General features: G+C 32.9%; 1 protein-coding gene across 1 annotated transcript in view; it reads left to right on the top strand.

Annotated features, from left to right (window-relative positions):
• The window catches only part of LOC128208544 (uncharacterized), a 182,132-nt gene that overhangs the window by 106,570 nt on the left and 53,807 nt on the right, over window positions 1–21,755 (top strand). The gene's annotated exons all lie outside the window — the stretch shown is intronic.

The following is a 21,755-nucleotide window of genomic DNA, read 5'->3' as shown; positions in this document are numbered from 1 at the left end:
TTAAGAGGTATTGGTATTGCTTTCGAACGAAACAAAATTAAAACAGGAAGTTCTAGTTAATGCATAGTAACTATATGTTTAAAATAGGTCGTGTTGTTCTATCCTAGTAAAACAGATGCTAGACATTGCTGTTTGTGAAGGCAAAAAGTGAAAAAGTTAAACGCCTGGTGTCTCATACCAAGACTTAAACAATCCTCAAGTTAAACTTAATTGAACGTGTTATTGAATTCAGAACAGACAGTATCTTTTCAACATTGATAAGAAGAAGATGCCCAAAAGATATGTCCACATATGATGATGACGATAATAACGCTACTGCTGCTGCTGATGATGATGATGACGATGATGGTGGTGATACCTATTTGTAATCCTTTGTTTCACGCTATTATCAAGGGTTATCACCGGGTTTTGGAATACGCGATACTATTGACGGATGTATCAATATTGACGTCAGTAGTACAATTTTAAACTCGTAGGTTCAGAAGTGTCACGAATTATATAAACAACAACACGAGTTCCTAGCTAGGCATATGCTTGTATATGCATTTACCAATTTTAGAATATATATCTACCTTAATCCCACATGGAATTGTTATGTGGCAGTTGTCTGGTTGTGTCATGTGCCTCATTGAGGATCAGTTGGGCTTTGATTATTGCACATTTAAAGGAACTCGCTCATATTTTCTCCGATAATTCATCTGAAAACACTTATTTTAAAACTATTTACTCTTTGATACCGAAATTGCAGAAAAAAATACACTAAAATTATGAGAAAAAAAATAATTTGGTTTTACTAGGGGGCCAACCCATGACAGTTAGGTCAAGGTCATTTGTGGTAGTAATAATGTTCATTATACAGTTTAGTAAATCCATAGAATGCCTTATTATTGCAATAAGTAATATGATATATATGTATTTATATACATGGTTACTGCACATGGTCAATACTTTTATTTAACCGGGCTGTCAGAAAATATTTAGAGCCTTTACGTAACTATTCGAAGGATATGAACCTTAGTTTTAAATACGATGCTCGGCTTGGAAATAGCAATTAGTTTAAGAATTAAGCTGACAGTACAAACATCTGAAGACTGAATTGAGCTGATGAATTGTTAATTAAATCTTTGTTAATCTCTACAATAGGTAAAGAACCGTCATAGTGTTCGAAATCATTTATTGATCGGCAAATTCTGAATGATGGTGAAGCTGTTTCCATTTGACATGTACGGATGTATTTGAATTATTCCTGTTCATCACATCCGTTTATTTTGAAATCGAGATAATATAAATCGATTCCTGCATATCAGTAGAACAGTAACATTGAAAAATGACGTCAACAGTTTGTTACATGTTCTTTTAAATTCCGTAGTTCATGGTTTAATATTTTAGTTTTATATGGATCGTGACCTAAATTCAGTGAATGAATTTTTTCTCTTATTATAGGTTCAGAATGACTGTATTTGTCAAGATTTGTTTAAGATTCTATATATTCCTGTAGAAATTCCAGAATAAACAAGTTATGAACATAACTTGGGAGAAGGTTCCTGAGATTTTTTTATGAAAAGTACAGGAACAGTTCTTGTTTTCGTATAGAGCAAACTTCTCTGATATGGTATTTTTGATAAAATTAAAGTTTACTTTAAACTGTAAACAAGCCTTTATAAATGTTTCGCAACTGCTAGCACACTACTAAAATCCTGATTTAAAATATTTATTCTGTATTTTTTTTTTCATTTTAACCCTTAGTGGTAATACATCAGCTATTGTTGTAGGATGCAATAAATGAAAATGTGTGTTCACCTTTCATATGGATAAAGTGCTATGAAAATTCAAAAATACCCTGATCAATGAAGGCATTTTGTAAACTTTTGGACATTACAGTTTATTCCATAGATTTATTTATTTTTCTTGACCATTCTTAACTATAATGACAGTATTGTTTCCAACATTAAGTACAAGTAGTGCTCTTGTGCAAAACGGATCATACCTTATTTCCTCGCATTGATATACGTGTACATGAGACACGTAAATACAGTCGAAACTCGCTATGTCGAACTCTGTTATCTAGAGAGTGTTTGGTTAAGTTATACATGTTTTGTATATCGGTTTATATCGAATGTTCGTTAATTCCTGAGGTCCTAACGACTTCGATATATCGCATTGTTGTATACCTTGTTTAAATTACAATATATCTGTTTAAGGTTTTCTTTACACAACACCACCTTTTTTTCCCTAGCCTTCAATGCTCGCTTTTGTTTTTCCCAGAAGAATTGCTCTAAATTAGAGTTCCATCAAATGGTTCATATGAGGTTACTAGTCTAACTATTAAAATTGAAAGAAAGCTATCGCAATGACATTTTAGAAGGAATATTCTATAACACTAAAAATAGGGTAACATTTGGCTGATTGTGAGAAATTGGGTCGACTTATTCGACAAGAAAGCATTACAAAGTGGCAAAAAGATTTACGAATCAATTATGTCAAATTAAGTTTCTGAGACGGCATTCACTTTCTCGAAGAAACTGACACAATGGTGAAACTTCTGTATTTAAAATTGGTTTCAAATCAGTGCTGCATTCTTATTACTATGATTTGCATTAAATAAATTGTATATTTGTGAGTCGTTATCAATATTTGTACTTATATTGCGTTTAAAAGGATCTGTTGTCTAACTGTAATATGATTTATGATGTCTGAGGTTAAAGGACACATTTATAATATAATATCTGATAAAGGCTATCTGTAATAAGTTCAATGCTCTACAGGACCAAAAACCTAGTGCATATGGTTGAATGTTCTGTACTGAAGAATTCTATACACACAGTTCTTCGATAAGGCTTGTTTGCAAGATTCTTATTGTTTAACTATTCTTAACTTCACTTAATTAGATACGCCCCAAAATATACTTATCTTTTGACAAAAAAACGAGGATTAAGACAAAATGAAAAATCAAACTAAAGAGCTCTTCCTGAGAGGATTTAGCATTTTGATAATATTCTTTGTTTTTATGATATTATCATAGCATTTTTTTCCTGTTTTCGTCATAGCATATTTAATTTCTTCAATTTACATATTGTAAATACGCTTGTTGAATAAATGAATTTGCCGTGAAAAAGGTAAACAGAGAAAATTGATAATGCTCTTACTATTTTATTCTCGGAATATTTCTGCTTTGAATAACCAGGATATGTATAATCCAATTGATCAATGCATTGTTATCATCATCTTAATATATATGCAAAAAGCTACAGAAACATGCTCAGTAGCAAAAAGTTTATATCTTACGTATCATTGTTCAGAACTTCTTTTAACTTAACAAGGTTGTAAACGTCATCGTTGTCAACTTTGAAGTCTTTACTACCCTAGAAGTTTAAAGGGGCAAAATTCGCTGCCTCCGCAGCGAGTAAATGGGGAGTGGCTTATTGTAAATTCCCTCAGCTATGTGCCTGTCTGTTAAACTCAGTGTTCTATCTTTAGCACACACAAGAAAAATGTAAACAAAAAGGGCTGATCAGAGCAAACAGACGATGTATTTCCCCACACTACAATCTTCTATATGAAAGAAAGATGACCAAGCCATCTTCAACGGATGTTTTCTTTGAAATGATCGTTTTCTTGTTCCTTACTGCCATTTTGTTATTTCGACTAAATCTTTTTTTTCTGTATGGGACATCCCTCTCAAATGTTTAGAATCAACATTCTCATTCCAGTCCAAAATAGCAAGGTTTATTCTCAGTCTGGAATCCAAAACTAATTATTTTGTCAACATACAATAATAATTCTTTATTGAATGCTTCCACAACCCTAGTACAAATTAACCTTATTGTAAACGAGTTCAGTAAGGAAACAATTCAGATAGTGTTGAAACCTTTAATTGTCACTGGCTGGAATCTGTTTGTGTATTGATAACTGAAAATCAAATGCACATTTTGAGTCAAAAAAGGAGGGAACTCAAACAGGACAAAGATATATAGTATATATGACTGAAGAACAATAGGAGATATTCACTTTACCTGGCTGGGATATAAACCTTTGTAATGATGACAAAGCTTTTGATAGAAAAGCGAAGGAGCAACTAACATTTAAGCAATGAGGTTCATAATTATTTTTGAAAACGACAAATATGAAAACAATGTTACATATTTAAACCTGGGAAAGATTCACCAGACTTATTAATTACGTAAAGCTTCAAAAGGAAAAAGTGTTAATATCATAGAAAACAATTAGACTAAAATGAAGCATATGAAGCTGATGATATCTATCAATAATTTTGGGATATGCAGGTGGAATAAAAACTTATCAAGGTTTGTTCTCTTTTGTTACTACAGTATTTGATAGTGAGGCATGTGTCTGCAACAAGCAAGCTGCTAGGGATGTAAACACTAGCACGTGGTAATGTTTACAACAGAAAGTTCATAACCCCCAGTACCAATTAGCCACTCCCCCGGAAATTCAAATTTTCAAACTGACAGTTGGATATTTTTCTCAAAATCATGTTTCTAGTAATGTTTCAAAAACAAATTTAGGATTTTTTATTTGTTTAACCTTTATTCTACATGCCTGCAAAGTTTCATGTCTCAACATTTTGTAAGCATTGCATAAATTTGGAAGAAGTGTCACTGATGTGAAACATTCATAAAATTATACAAATGCTTGCCTCAGCGCCACCTGGAGGTTTATATAGTCCTGTTGCCCCTTTAATGGATACACTTGCTACCTCCTGTTTGTTACCGAGATTTGAGACAGTTTCAGCTGTATTTATTTGTATTTAAAATGGTGAGTCCTAAATATTCCAGAGAGAAATTATGTTATTTTTAGAGATTATCGCAAATGATATGCATTGGAAAAATCAAAAGGCGTTATTATCTTACACGAATTATCGACAATGTGACGATAGTTCTTGAATGGTCAAGCAATAATGACCTTTAATGATACATATAAATTCAAACAAAATAGAATATTTATCACTTACACAAAACATTATATGTACTTTAATAAATAGATATCTCAGTATGCATCAGGATAATATTGCATATTTATTTTTTAGATCGAACTTCTTTTAGTCATAATTCATGAATAGCCAATCAAATAACTCGTTCGAATGCATTGACCTTTGTCAAAGGTTAATAAATAAAAATAATATCAAATATTATTTTTAGACTTTTGATCATGTAAAGGATGTGTTGGTCATAATAATCCAATTGCACATACTGGGTTCTGTGGTGTCAAAGGTGGTTTTTGATAAGAAAATATCTTCCTATGTTAGCATGAAAACTACATGGACTAGCCCGAAAGTCAAGACATCAAATATAAGCCCTGTACACAGGCAAACGATAAGGAGTCAAACGACACTGAACGAGATACACAAAAGTAAAATCACCAAGCCGACCACACACATCCGCATAGCTTTATCAATAAATGTGAGGATAACCGCCTTGTAAAGTCTTAATGTTATATTACCAATCAAGGCTCATTTTGAGCATCTGAGAAAATGCAATAAACAATATAATCATAAAAACATGTTTAAAACAAAATGAGTAAACACACATTTAAATGTACGAAAACGATATTATATACCCCCATGACTCGTTAAATAAAAAGGCCGCTAAAAGTAACAAAGAAGTGTCTTAAGGGATGGGGTAAGGGGATGGACATGACTTAAAATAAATTTGCTTCTTGCAATTAGTATTTCTCTCAACGCCTTTAAAAGATCAGCGAAACACAAAGCTAATTTTGGTGGAAAGTATATGTTTTATTGACGCAAATATCACATGTAAATTAACGTTATATGAATTTGCAAATAACGACAGCTAAACACCGAAAGAAACAGGCTTTTGACGGCAATAATGAGGACTAAATAATCCCAAATGGCAATGGCGCTAATAACATCACGGAAAAGAAACATTTATCACCACCTACAAGACCTATTTGAGCGTGTCGAAAAGCTGTTCTTTGGCTAAGCATGCACTATTATTATTTTTATGCCACATTATCACAACATGTTTGTTCAAAGCAAGGAAACCCGTTTTAGTGTCTTAACGGGCAAACAGAAAATTCATATCTGGGCTGTTCGCCATATTGACACTGAATCAGCGTACGTTAAGTCATGGACGCCGTAAACTAAAGTTGTCCTTCAAATTTATAGTTATTTATAAATATTCACGAAGATAATTAATATAACATTTTGGATACATGAGAAACTACAAACACAGACCCTGTAGCCAATAATTTTCCAAGGACAAACGGCCTTAGCCTAACTGAAACTGGTTGAAGAAGACTAAACGTTCTAGTCATTTAACGTAATTCCACTGTTTCATAATGTTCATCCAAATAAGATACCTTTATTTATATCAAGCAATTTCATGCACGCTTAAAACTAATATGTAATCAAATGAATTGAAAATTCGCAGTTTGTCGATAACAAAAAAAGATTGAACACGAACCATATTTTGTATAGTTATACACATATTTATAAATTTTTACTACCGTTGGTAGGAATGATGTTTTCCCCTTGTAATTACAACTATAAAAATAATAGTGCCAGTGGTTTCAATGCAATATTACTTTATTGACTTTATATGTTTTATAACGATGCCTATAGTTAATGACACTATCTCTCCTTATTACGTGTTCCTACTTTTTTATTTTATAAAGCATCAAATAACGTAGCAATCTTTCTAGAAGCGTTTCTATGCAGGAAACAACACTGCTGATTGAACGCAATTGTGATAGAATATATCTTGACGCTCCCCTTGATGACATTGAGATCACTTGAAACCCATCATTTGTGTCACTATAGTTCATTATCCTCGGAACTATAATCCCACTGATTTGCTTGACCATGAAACCATCAAAAGTGTCAAATATTTCAGTAAAATTTTGGATGATACCGGATGAAATCATCGAACATATTTATTTTTCTGATCTATCTCGACTCAATTGTCAAAAAATATGTATTGCCTTGTCATGTTCTTAAGCTATTCTCCAGCAATAATGTTCCAAGTAAAAGTACATTTACACAAATGATCTTCGAGGAAATTAAGTTAGAAGATCATATATTCTCTTTTTATTGACAGTGGATGTATACTTTGAATAAACATTTTCTTTCACGGACATCGTATGATTATGCTCACTGTTATGGTAAGTTCCATTATAATCAATCAATAATATATTTCGTGCTAAAAGCATCTGGACTTTATTTGCATCACATGTTTTACTTTGAAATTCTACTTTTCAGAGTCAGAATCTTGGGTTTACACTTACACAGAGAGAGAGTCGACAAAACAAAAGTCTGACTATCAATGTTGTCCGTGAGTGATTTTTTTGATGAATGTGCTGCTTTCACTTTTTATTCCGTAGAGTATAACATAGAACAGTACGATTTTATCTTATGGCCTTGTCCCCTTATCATATATGGCATTATAAACGCTAAATGGGCAGTTCTGATGAGTCTCTGCAGGATAAGCAATGGTATCGACTCAGCTGGTACATCCTTATCGTATGATTTAAGATATGTATGATGGTATCTCAATAATTGATCATTTATGTTTTACATTTAAGCCCATTCAACGTTAAGCCTGCAATATGGTGTTCTTGTATGATCAGGCCATGTTTCTTGTGGCACTAAAACGCGTCTTGCTGTAAAAGTGCGTCTCTTTTTAAATGTTGTAACACATGGTTTACCTTTTAGCGTTAAACACGTAAGGGACTAACACGTTTACAAGAACCTGTTGTGGCACGAATTTGTTACAAATTTAATCAAGGCATTTTCGACGTTTCATTTCCTCTATGTTGTCTAGACAGGTAAAGGATAAGTCAAACAAATGCTCCTCATTGCACCCGTCTCTAACGCTCCACCTCTTTCACGTCAAAAACTGCTTTGTTTCAATGCACATTCATCTTACTGTTTAACTGATGTCATATTAATTTGTTTCTATCATAAATAACATGAAATGTTCATAGAAAGCCTCACGCAGAGGCAAATTTAGAATAACATTATTCAATTATGTTATGTTTTTGTAGATATCCCGCTTTCTTGACCAGAGCATGTCTTTGTATTCTGCTAAGGGATTTGGAAACTCGGCAGAATTGACCATTACATGATGAATTCGTATCATGTTAAGACCCAGTTTTTTTTCTTAAATATCTAGGTCACAGGGAGCCTGGATCTGTGCTCATAATCCTTACTGATGAAAGTGTTTTATTTCCGGTCAATCACTTAGTTATTCATGCTTGGATTACGAAATAAATTTGCATTTGCGATCACTATAAGAGTACAACGTGTTAGGAGCAAAACCCGACCCTCTGTCTCAATCAAAGTCACTTCGCATATATGATCTTTCTGCATTTGCAATGCAAGCCATACAAAAATGTTTGAACGAGGATATATTGGACTCAACATACATATTTGTACACTTGGTTATACATGTATGTGCATATTGGAGCTATTGAAGCAAATTACTCCCAGTTTAATGGGTATGACTCAGATAATAGATACAGTTACCCGCCACCCGCCAGGGTCAATAATAGTGCCTCACTCATGATGTGTCCGCATTGTTCAAAGAGATGTCAGAGATGGTTTTCATTTAAAGTTGTAAAACAAATTACATTACTCGGTCAAAATATTCTATATCCCCGATTGGATTCATTGACAAGAATTGTGCTTTGATTACAAATGCTAAGTATGTGGGAAAATAGATCACAACGTTGAAAATGTTAATTTGGCATATTCGCTAATGGATTTGGGCCTAAAAATGCTATTAATCCAACTGATGAAAAATAAGTATCAGGTAAACAGATCATTTATGATATCACGGTTACATCCTATTTAATTAAAGATTGTATACAACGAAAACCAGAACTTTCAAACGAAGTCGATACCTTATCGTGGAGAGGTCCTGCTGACCTTAACTTCAAAATCGGCAGTGTCGGTTAGTTTAAAACTGTTCATTGATAGTAATAATAAGACAACTAGTCAAGGTAGATGTCCGTTTTTTATCCGGATTACAATAATCATTATGCCAAAGAGCTTAGAATGCAGCGTTTGCGAATTTGATGTCTTTTTGCGAACAAAATGATTGACGGCCATGCATTTAAACAATTTTTTCTGTTTCTACAAATGGTTCAATATAAAAACTTACTACGAAAATATATTGCACGATTTAAACGCATACGCTACTAGACAAATTGAAAATCTTTCTTTGCCAAATTGTCCAGATATTTCGAGCCATTGTGTTGTCGAAATCATATAATCTTCAAAGCTTGAACTGTTATATTAGCAAGACAAAATGTAAACTGCATGTGGAGGCCAAGTAGAACAACATTAACCAGTATGCTGTTTCGATGCAAGTGTAAAGAAACAGTTACAAGAGCCACAACGCTACAAGATATTGGGAATTAGTGGGTTACAATATTGGTCAATGAAAACTAACCAAGAAAGGTTTGGGCTTCAACAGTTCTGCTACTGTTTTTGTTCTTATCTATTCTTTTCGAATAAAAACATTTCCTGATATTTAACAGGTTTAATATAAAACAATAATACAAATGAGTATGCACATTTGCTACTGAAAGTCCCTATCAACTCTTAGAAAGGCTACCACACCATATTTTGTGAACACATTTAGTTACCGATTGTGTAAGCAATACTGCTTCCTTATAAATTATACTGAGGGAGATTATATATTTTGACGGCACGAGCTTGCTCAACAAGGCAACATTTTTATTGTCAATTCATCGTTAGTATTAGATTTAAAAACGGCACAATTTTATGCTAAACAAAACCCGACGTCATTATTTCACAACGCTGGCAACGGTCGGCAGTTTTACAGGAATTAAGACACGACAACGAATGTACTTTCGAAAGGGCTTCGTTTTACATTTTATCATGTGTACTGTTAAATATTGGTATATATATGATGAATGTGTTTACCATGATGATTTAATGTGACTAAAATCAGATAAATTTAGCGATGCCAATATTTACAGACTATAATTAGCCTTATCGGGTAGGTACATATTGGATTTAACCAGATATAATAATTGGTATGTTTTCGTCCATCTCCAATCATATAAGCTCTATTTGATCTGTCTCGACCAAATCTGGTAAATTGCCAAGAAATATTGCCTTACCATGATACATAACTTCTATCCGCATCTCATAAAGCCCTGTGTAAACAAACGTGTTTGGAGAAATTTAACAAGAAACGATACATCAATTATAAACGCATTATTTCTGTTATTTTCATCCCAGTACTTGATCTCAAAGTGCATAATTACTGACGATACAAGACTCATTCTAGAACGAAGTTTCTAAAACTACAGAAAGATGTTTGTGTTTAAAAGAATTATGATAAAAGTAATTTTTGTAACGTTTTCGAATCTGCATAAAAACTATACCTATATTTGTTAATGTAAAGGGATCATAACTCTGGTGTAACTAAGGCGGGTTATTTAAAAATATAACTTAATATAACCTAACTGTCAGAGATTTCCATGAGACACAATACCCCACACAATGTCAGTGATGATATGCAGAGGGCTGTTGCTGATGACGCCACCGACGCCCCCAACTACGCAAGCAACGACGCCAGAATCAAAATGTCGTATTTTAAGTTATTTTGTGTACATTTAAATAACAAACAACATTTGAATTTGAAGTTTCTTTGAATGCCAACTGGTGTCAAAGCGATATATTATATCAAAGCCTTCTTAGGCATGCCTGCTTAATGGAAATGAGACGAAACTAGACGCGCTTTCTCAAATATTGAACACAAGGAATAAAGACACCTCTGTGGAGAAAGCTTTAATGTGACTGTCATTGCCCGGTAAAACAAAACAATATGCACATGACATAGGTATGCCGCTACAAATCGAACGCATTTGACAGTATCATTTTTGGATATTTATTTTAAACAGTGATGTTGTGAAAAAACTTCACTGATCTTAAATATTCGTTTCACTGCGTTGTCAGTTTGTTTCTTGCAAAACAAAACTTATTGTATTGTGTTTTTATGTTAGTGTTTAATCATTATCTTTCAATATTTTCCGATATAGAATGTCAGTTTCCTAACAGGATGAATATTTTAAATTTCGTACTACTATGAGCTTGAAATTTACTTATTCGAAAAAGTTATAGATAAGTGTTAAAGGTGTATTTGTGCCACCATATTCGCTTTATCATTTGATATAATTAGGAAAAACAACAACTGACGAAATCACTAGAATGAAAAAAAGATCGGCAGTCCTCAAAAATAATAAGCATAATTCATAAAAATAGGACATAATACTTAAACAAGAATGGAAACTACAGGGACAAGCCAAGTAGCCGACCATTAAACCAAGATCATATTAAATGTGAAAAAATATTGACCAAACAAAAAACACAACGTTTAATGACAACCAACATTAAAAAATGAAAAACAATATATCGCCATAGCTAAAAATTGGGGAAACAGCATTAACAAGGTCAGATCAAACTTAGCAATAACTCATGGATACGTAAATAAGACCAATACATATATATTCACATATAAGTTATATAATATTTTTATATTTACAAAATTTGATGTAATCTATAGGGACGGGCCAAGCGTTCGGACTTTTAAATGGGAAGAAACAGCTCCAATCTTAGTCTCGTTCAATTTTTTTTATAACTAGGCCGTTGCTTGTGATCCCGTTGAATTGTTTTTCGAAATCTGGCCAATGGCTAAAACAAGGCACCTTTTAGTGATGTTATATTTTCAATGCGGGTGGCACAAAATTTCTGATGGACTAGATAATGGATTGGGCCCAAACTAGAAAGTAGTATTTGACAATAGGCAAATATATATAAGCAAGAGTCTTCAAATATAATTTAGCAATATGTTTTAGGCAATTGCCATTCACTCACTGGTGTTACATATTCAAAGAATCTGACACCATGTAGTATACTAAACCTAAAATGTTTAAATTAGCCCACAAAGACTTATCAGCAATTGTTCGTAGTCGTTTCTTATTGTAGTTCAAATCAATATAATTTGCAATCAAACCTTGCTTGTATTTAAACATGAGGCAGCTGTCTACAGGTCTACTCAAATAAATACAATTATCTATATAAGAGGCAATTTTTAATCGGATTACAAATGCTTTAACAATTAAAATTGTAAGATTGTTGTTCATCATTTGCTTAAGATTAAGTAAATGCGGTCTCTATTTATTACTTGCGTTTCTTCAGGGAAAGCCTTCCACAAAACATTGTTGCCGGGAAATAATTTTCTCTTCAGAATGGCAAAGACATATTGACATATAATAGTGGCAATTATACATTTCTGGTTAGGCCAAATGTATTAGCAAATGGAAAGTTCCCAACGGCTTTTCATTAATTAGATTACGCCAACATTTCATGAGACGTTATTAGATATGAAAGTAATATGTGCCTGTGGCCTTGTGACGTTCTGTGTCTCATTGAAATCCTAATAGGCTTTGATTCTTATCATTGAGACAATCTCGTAAGTAAAAGTTTGGCTTCAAGGAAAATTCTGTCCTTTTATTTTAATACACGTCTTTCATAAGTAGACGAACTTCTAAGATATTTATGCTAACCCGACAACAAACTATTGTAGGACATTACCGGTGATATTATGTTTCTTCTGGTCGGGCGATTTCCAGCTGTTGAAATCTGGCAAGACATTTATTTTATTTTTTGTTATTTTTACGGATATATTCAAAAGTAGTATTTAAATAAGACATTGTGAGTAACTGAATGCAATTAAGAATTGACTGTTACAGCACATGAAATTTTCCAGGAGAAATGAAAAAATACCTATATATACATGCATTGTTGAAAATAGTAGGTCCCTTCTCCATGGACCGAAATATAGAGAGTCAATATGTCGTATGTACGTTTCGGGAATATTTGGCAAGTTTGTGACTGCAACACGTTCATGATATAATTCCACTGGTTCGGTTTGTGTATCTGTTTCATTTTGATCTTTCATATAAGATACCGTTTAGTTATATCGAGTACACTCTGTCACGCTTAAAACTAATACATAATCAGATTAATTGAAATTCGCACTTGTACATGACAAATCATGATTAAGCACATACTTATAAATTTTCTGGAAACATCTGGAAAGTCTTTGCTAGCCCTGGTAGGAATGATGTTTTTATCCATTGTAATAAAAATATGAAGATAGGTGCTAGTGATTCCAATACAAACATCACTTTATTGCATTTTGTTTGTTTTTATTCAATACACTGTGCATAGCTTTTAACACTATCTCTTCTTGATACGCGTTCATACTTATGTGTTTATTTAAGTGTCAAATTAACGTTGCAATCCTTCTATAAGCGTTTCAACGCAGGAAACAACACTGCTGACGGAACGCAATTGTGATATATTTTCGTGCTCCACTTGATGACACTGAGATCACTTGAAACCCATCATTTGTGTCGCTATACTTCATTATCGTCGGAACTATAATTCCACTGATTTGCTTGACCCTGAAACCATCAAACGGTGTAAAATAATTCAGATTTTCCCGTGAAGGAAAAGTATGGATGAGACCGGATGATATCATCGAATATATTTATTTTGTTAATTTATCTCGACTCAATTGTCGAGTAGTATGTATTGTCTTGTCATGTTCTCGGGTTATTAACCAGCAATAAGATTCCAAGTAAAAGTACAAGTACACAAATGATATTGAGGGAAATGAATTGATACGGTCATATATTCTCTATTTTATTGGCAATGGATATATGATGCGTAATCATTTTCATCAACGAATCTTTTTTTAGCGATTGGAAATTCATCTTCTGATTATACGTATTTTAATGGTAAGGTCCATTTTAATCTCTCAATAATGAGTGGTCGTTTTAAAAAGCATTTGGACCATATATGCACCACATGTATAGCTTTGTAAGTCTACCTCTCTGGAAATTATATCTGTTTAAAAGTAAATAAAAATTTCAAGCATGTTCTTTGATCTTCATTTTGTATTATATTATCATATGCATTCCTTTAAACATGCGCAGTATTTTAATAAAAATCTAAACGTCATTAAAGTTGACTCAATTCAATTAAAATCATTTCTTTTATATCCAGACAAATGCATACACTATGATGGTGTTCTCATGAAGCAATTGTTTAAATTGCACTTCACACGGAAGGTATTATATTCAGATACAAAGTACACTCTGTGGTTCGCGGATATTGTAGAACATCACACACATACACAATTAAGCTATCATAATGGTTCAAACGTTGTTCTTCCTAGTGTTAGTATACTGTTAATAATGGGTTATATGTAATGGCGAAAAGGCCCTTAAACTATCTATGTACATACATTTATACATTCAATGCAAGATATCTATGATCGACTATACATTTTAACATACCGAACTTATCCAATTGATGCAATTATCGATTAATGAATATCAAAGGCTTTCAAGATTGAGCCTTCATTCAGGGTGAAGGATTATGCTAGTTTCTGACATAATTTGTGCCACAACTTTAAAATTACGCGATTAAAAATTTAACCAAACTGTCGCTGAAATGGATATTTTCCCGCAGATTGTCAAATATGATGTATAATTCACGTGTCATAAAATGGTAATGATACACAATTGGAAAAGCAAAATCAATCAATGACCAAATAAGTTGTCTGTTGTTTGTTATCTCCCCAATTCTCTAGGATGGTTGGGATCATTTTTCCGTTCTCTTTACTTCACATCTGCAACAATAAGTGTATAATATGCGTCAAGCACTGCTTGGAGACCATAGTCGAGGGAAGGCCTTATTTTCTCAGACAAACAGAAAATAAAGGTCTTTTTCACATATTAAACAATTAAAAAACAATTTGATGATTCCTTCCTCTTATAAATATATATGTTCGTCGACACTCTTTTAAAGACATTCATTTGTGATTCGATTCCAGAAGCCAAGTTTTAAGTGGAAGTCTACATGTAATAAATAGGGTATACGTGTTGGACACAAATAAATCAAAACCTAAGATAGAACCATAACCAAGACTGTTATAACAATTAATTTGCCCCGCCCCAAGGTCGCGATTTCGGTGCTCTGAAAATACATTGAAACCCTGTTGGCTCGAACTCCCATGGACCGACGAAAATACCTCGAGCCTTGGAAAATCTAAGCCAAGCGATAATGCTTACCTTCGATATTAAGAAATTGGTCCTTTTCAACCAGTTCTAGTCAACGAGGAATTCGAGCCAAATTAGCTGAAGCCAATGGGGTTGACTGTAAATGGTGTTTATACTACTATAGTTTGCATCCATCTTTCTATGTTCTACATTGATCATATTCATCAACGATTGTTGGCTTTTCATCAACAGTAATAAATCAGCATTGAATATATCAATACACATGACATAATTATTTCGAAAAGTAAATGAATGTCAAATATTAGTAGTTCAATAACCAATTAGTTCCTAAAAAGTATTAAGTTTGTTTGCCATAGTTTGATGTGTTTTTAATGTTTTTAATTCACACTTAAACGTGCTTGGGTTATTTCAGTAAGAAACCTAGGAGCAATTTCATACTGGAAAGACATTTCTAACAGATGCAGTTCTCTTTAAAATATCTCACAGATATAAACGAAACCGTTTTAAAAGTTTAATATAAACGACCTGTAATGTCGGTTTATATTACGTTTAAGTTATCACAGCTTTCCATTCAATTTAATGTAAATTATTTTGCAATACAAAACATGTCCAGTTAAATGTTTGTATTTGCATTAATTTTGCAATCGTTTTATGAAGTTTATAAATACATGTTTTACTGTGTCATATGCTGTAAATGTTGCGTGTAAAACAGTATGTTTCTTTTGAAAAAAGGAGCAAATACTTTCGTGAATGAAACGTGAAGCAGTTAATACAAGGTAATACAACGTTTGTTGAATTCCTACTGTACTTTATTCTTCATTTACTTTTCTCTAAAATCCAGAAAGAATTCCGTGACAGGCCACCGCCGGGTTAATCATAGACGAAATTTTGTACAATTGAACGAATAAAGTAGTATTAAGGAGATATGTCTTTTATGTGTGTGTTTGTGAAGATGCCTCTGACGCCATTCCTCGAAAAAATATTTGGCAACAGTCGTTCGATTCTATAACATCTAAACTCGTTATTGCTCAGAAATAAAGATGAGGTAAGCTTTGGCGTTTAAAATGAGACAATAGTAAGAAAATAAAATTGTCAAACACTTACATAAAAGTGATATCGTTGCGTAAAACTCATTGAACCTTACTTACTTATGTATTACATTGCTTACGAGACATGTATCTTTCACAGTTGTTGCGTCTTTACCAATTTGATATATACTGGGTATGTCTACCACGTAAATACCAGCTTATTTAAAACAGTGTCGATATATGTAACGAATATATTTCAGAATGACTCAATTTTTTATTAGATCAAGACATGCTGAGTAAATACGCTAGAAGGCGTAGCACTTTTGTGTAAGATAATTAGGACGGATTTCAAGACCTCGGTACAGGTGTGACAATTTAAAGCCATGAAGCAGTCACTGTCATGAGGAACACAACGGGTAGCTTTATGCAGACGATCGGCGGAAAAACACCTTTAGAAAGCTCCTCTAATTTTGAAAAAAGTCTTAAAGGAAACTTTGGCTTTTACTGAAATCCTAAAAACGCTCTTAATATTACTTTTTTAAAACTGAACGTTTTTCACGAGTAAAATCTCACTCTCGACGCGTATGCCTCAGCAAATAGAACGCGATTTGTTGTTTCTTATTTAAATATTTTATCATGTTTCTGGTGGAAAAGGCGTTCCAGCAAAAAAAAAAAAACAGAAAATTTTAACTCCTTTATGTCATACACATTAATTCATGATTGGACCGGATATGTGTTGCTTTATGCAGTAGCTGATATTCATTGTAAAACGCTTTCCGAAATAGGTAACATACGCAGTCAAAATATATTTGTGCCGGATTTGAACCATACTTATTATATAAGTGTCATATTGTAAGAAATATATTGAGATATCTTGTATTTGTTCGTTAAAATAACTTGAGAAAATATGTAACACATCAGGTGGTGTTGTACATCGCAATACATGAACACTGCTCACATACCTACGATTAAGGGCTTAATTTTCCTACAAGGGCTTTGTGACTGTACTTACAAAGTTTTTGATTTCTACAGTGTCGATTGAGTGTTCGTTTCTTTCAAGAAATGTCAGCAATGGTTGTCTTTAAATTTCTAGTCGTAAAACAAATTACATAACTCGGTCAAGAGGTTTTATATTCCCAATGGGATTCATTGACAAGACTTGTGAATTGATTACGAAGGCTAAGTCTTTGGGGAAAATAAGTCACAACCTTGAAAATGGTAATTTTGCATGCTTGCTGAGCACTGTTTTCAATGTCCGTCTCAAAGTGCCATTCATGCACAGGTACTGAGGTACTGATAACAAACACGAATCAAAGCCTTCTTTGAATAAACAAATAAATTATGGAATCAATGCTACATTGCTATTGAATTAAAGAATATTTAGCATGAAAACCATAACTTTGCAAAGAAACGAATACATGACTGTGGAGAGATTCTGCTGATCTTCATCACAATACTACAGTGTCGGTAAGTTTAAAATTGTTCATTGATAGTAATGATAAGTTCACTAGAAGATTTCCACTTTGCACCAGATAACAATAATCATAATTTCAAATACTTAGAATGCAGCGTTCGCGAATTTGATGCCACTGGTCTTCCTCGATCAAAATGTTTTATGGCCATACGTTCAAACAATTCATTCTGCTTTTAAAAATGGTTCAACATGAATTCTACCACCAAAGGATTTCGCACGCTTGAAACGCATACATTACCAGATCAAGTGAAATCACTCTTTTTGCCATTTTGTCATGAAAAATCATAATTAAACATGAAGGATTATTTCCGACAAAAAACGTTAAAGTGTATTTCTGTCTATTTTTATCACACAGATCGAAGCTTCTATTGTGTTACATCTGCTATTAAATGTAACGTATATTTTCTATATGTTAGCACAAGTGGACGTTCTTTCAATCACACATTGAATTCAAATAATTTTATTAACTTATTAACTTAAGTGTTTTTAATTCAAATATTTCAAACCATTGTGTTGTCGACATCATACAAAGTAAAAGTTTGGCTGCAAGGAAGTTTTTGTCCTTACATTGCTATACACCTCCTTAAAAAGAGGAGGAACTTCTAAGACAAGTAACCCGACGGCAAACTATCGCAGGACATTACCGGTGATATAGAGTTTCTTCCGGTTTGTCAAAATCCAGCTGTTGAATTCTCACAAAACAGTTCTTTGTTACTATTACGGATATATTCAAAAGTAGTGTACAAATAAGACTATTGGATACAATTTAACCGCATTGCTATACTTGTTCAATGCTTCTTATACAATGACACTTATCATTAATGATGTATAGTGTTCAAGTCACCTTTATGATATTGATTACATACTTTAATAAACCAAACTCTTTTTGCCTTCAATCAATGATGACATCATTTATTTCTTATTCCTTAAAACGTATGCTTTGACTTACCAACAATATAGCTCAACATTCGGACTATGTCGCTAAAAGGCGATTGCATTCCAATGAGCTATCTAACTTTGTTTATGAAAAATGTAGAATTGCTAATTCTGGATAGTAAATAGTACTATATTGTTATACTTATTTCATACATTGCATATACTTAAATAAACAATTAGCTCTGTATCCGCACAGTAGTCCATCTGCAAATGCTAATCATTAACCGAGTCTTCTGATTTTAAGCAATTGTGATAGAATATGTCTTGTTCGTGTTCCTCAAAATGACACTGAGATTACTTGGCAAAGCCATAATTTGGGCCACTGTAAATCAATTTTCTCGGAATAAATGTTAACATGGTCAGTAAAAATTCAATAGATTTTTCGCACTTCTATTGAATTACATTCAATGACAAATATTTAAAAGAAAGGCTTTTTAACTTTTCTTGAGAATGAGTTTTTTGGACACATTTCAAATTAGACCTGTCTTGGTTAAGAAAAAATTCAGGAAGAAAGTACGTGTGTTTTGGGGACAATCGCAAACTATATTGAATAACATCTAAATGTATTGACTTATTTCGAGGGTTTTCGACTGTGAGGCTATACTTACTGAATGCTTCATATACAATGATAGTGATCATTTATAAAGTTTAATGTCCTAGTCACTTTTATGAGGTTGAATTTGTATTTAAATAAGTTTATATCGCCAGTCACTGTGGCAAATATACCCTCTTAAATGGTACCAATTTTCAAAGTACGACAGTGCCATTAAAAGAGCCAATCTCAATGTCAAAATGCAATTGCATTTATCTTAGGTTTTTGTCAAATGATTTGAACTTTAAAAAGAATGGTAGGATTTTAAAAACGGTATAACTTCACAATAATAACATTAAGAGTGCATTATATGACATTTTCATGAAATGAATTTAATACGATGAATTATGCATCTCAGCTCAATTCATTTTATCGAGGTAAATCATTTAGTTCAAAACTTATTAATTGAATTACCAAAAATAGCTCGACATTCGGACTGAGTCGCTAGCAGGCGAATTATGTTAATTAGCAGTGTACTCGCTTTGTTTTTGAAAAATGTAGAATTGGTTACTGTTGAAAAAATAGTAAACTGTTATATTTATGTAATACATTGTATACCAAAGTATACAGTTAACTCATAATCAACAAAGTATTCCATCTACAATACTTATGCAGTATACTTATGATCTTAAGCAATTGGGACAGAATATGTCTTCTGCATGTTCCTGAAGATGACACTAAGATTACTTGACAAAGGTATATTAATTTGTTTCACTGTATATCATTATTCTCGGAAATAATGTTAACGAGGTCAGTAGAAAATTCAATTTGTCTTTAAATGGAATACAATACCGTGAGGATCAGCGGCGATCGATCAACAAAAAAAAACTAAGATAAATAGAGGATAGATCATACCGTGCATTACTTATACGAATTATAATATATAGTCGTACAAATGCTAGCTTAAAATGTATTGCCATATTGTAATATGCAACTTTTCTTATAGTTCTTAGTTTGTTGGGAATATTTTTGAACTACAATCAAATGCATGTCAAATATTTAAGGAAAGTCTATTTTCACTCTGCTAAAAATCATATTTATGAATACATTTCAAACAAAACCTATTTTGCCGAAACATGTGTTCGTTTTGTAATACTGGGCTATCCAACGTAGTTTCTACTGACCCATTGGACCAATTACGATTGAACTGTGTTAACGGAATGCAGAGAACATAATCTTAAGTAAGCCCTGCACAGACACTATTGAAGTAATTGGATTTAATCATCTAGTATGTGTATCTTGTTCATCTATCTCGACTAATCTAAATCTTCTCAATTGCCAAATGGTCTTGTCTGGCCATGTTCTGAGGTTATTTTTCCATATTAACGTTCCAGGTTATAGTACAGTAAGGTTAAACGAATGAAAAGTCATACTCTGATTATACTCACTCTAACGACAATGTCCATTTTAACTGTTCGATAATATTTGTGTCGTGCCTAAACGCATCTGGACCATGTTCTCACCAAATTTTGATGTAGCGTTTGAAATTATTATGTTTTCTTAGTCAGAGTGTAAAGCTTGCACATTGCGAGACGGAGTTGACACAATCAAAGCCCGGCTTTGGCTGTTGGAATTGTTTGTGTGTCTCTGTATGTATGTATTGCGTATTATTTTACGAATAACCCAGAACATGACGATTTTATTTTGTGCTTGTCCACCTAAGTAAAAAGTGCATTAGTAATGTTTACTGGCCAATTCTGGTTACGTCCATATAAGGTAAGTAATGGAGCGCAGATAAGCATAATAGACTCAGCTGATATTTTTATGTAGATTATAATCTGCTCATGGTGGTATTCAGATCCTATCCTTTGTCGGTGTTCATAAACTATTTAAAGTAATGTCCTAAGTTTAGTCGCTATTCTAAGCTACGAAGCTCACTAATAATATGAGTCTGTAACTTACTTAAGACTTAAATACGTCATTTTCATATATTTCAACGAATGTTAACTTTCATGAGAAAATAACTTCTCATATGACTTCTCAAATGTTAGGAAATCAACTTAAGAGTTTTTGCCTAATATTCTCTTTTAAAGCATAGTCAATTTCAAGCGTTCAATTAGATGTATGTTTACAATGTGGGAATGATCGTTAAAAGACGCTTCTGTTGAGCGAAAAACGTTCACATCTCATCGAATACATGATGGCGTTTGACTTTGTATCGCTTTAAAAAATAGTGTTTTAACTCATTCAACGAAGATCACAACACAATACATAGAAAGGCCTGTTAAAATATAGCCAGATACAGTTACAGTTACTGTGTTAAGATATTTAAGTAATGCAAACTAAAAAGTACGTAACTATGACATAAAGCGTGACATATACATATAATCCTAGTCACAATTAATCAGTCAATAGCACTGTTTTGTCTTTTTTACTATTTCTAAGTTTGTTTTGTTTTATTTTAACAGAACGAGAGTCAAAGCCTCGTTAGACTGCACCCTCTTACAGAAAAAGGAACAAATATAGAATGTGAAATGACAAAACAGACATTTTTCGGAAATAGCTTCCATGTTAATTTCCTTGCCCTGTCATGACAGGGTAAAATCTCACTTTTGACGTGATAAGTATTCCGCTACAAATACAACGAGATTGACATTATCGAGAGAAAAATATTTGAAAA

This window comes from Mya arenaria, chromosome 11 (assembly GCF_026914265.1).
Source record: "Mya arenaria isolate MELC-2E11 chromosome 11, ASM2691426v1".
Lineage (NCBI taxonomy): Eukaryota > Metazoa > Mollusca > Bivalvia > Myida > Myidae > Mya > Mya arenaria.
This window is presented reverse-complemented; position numbering and strand designations above follow the sequence as displayed.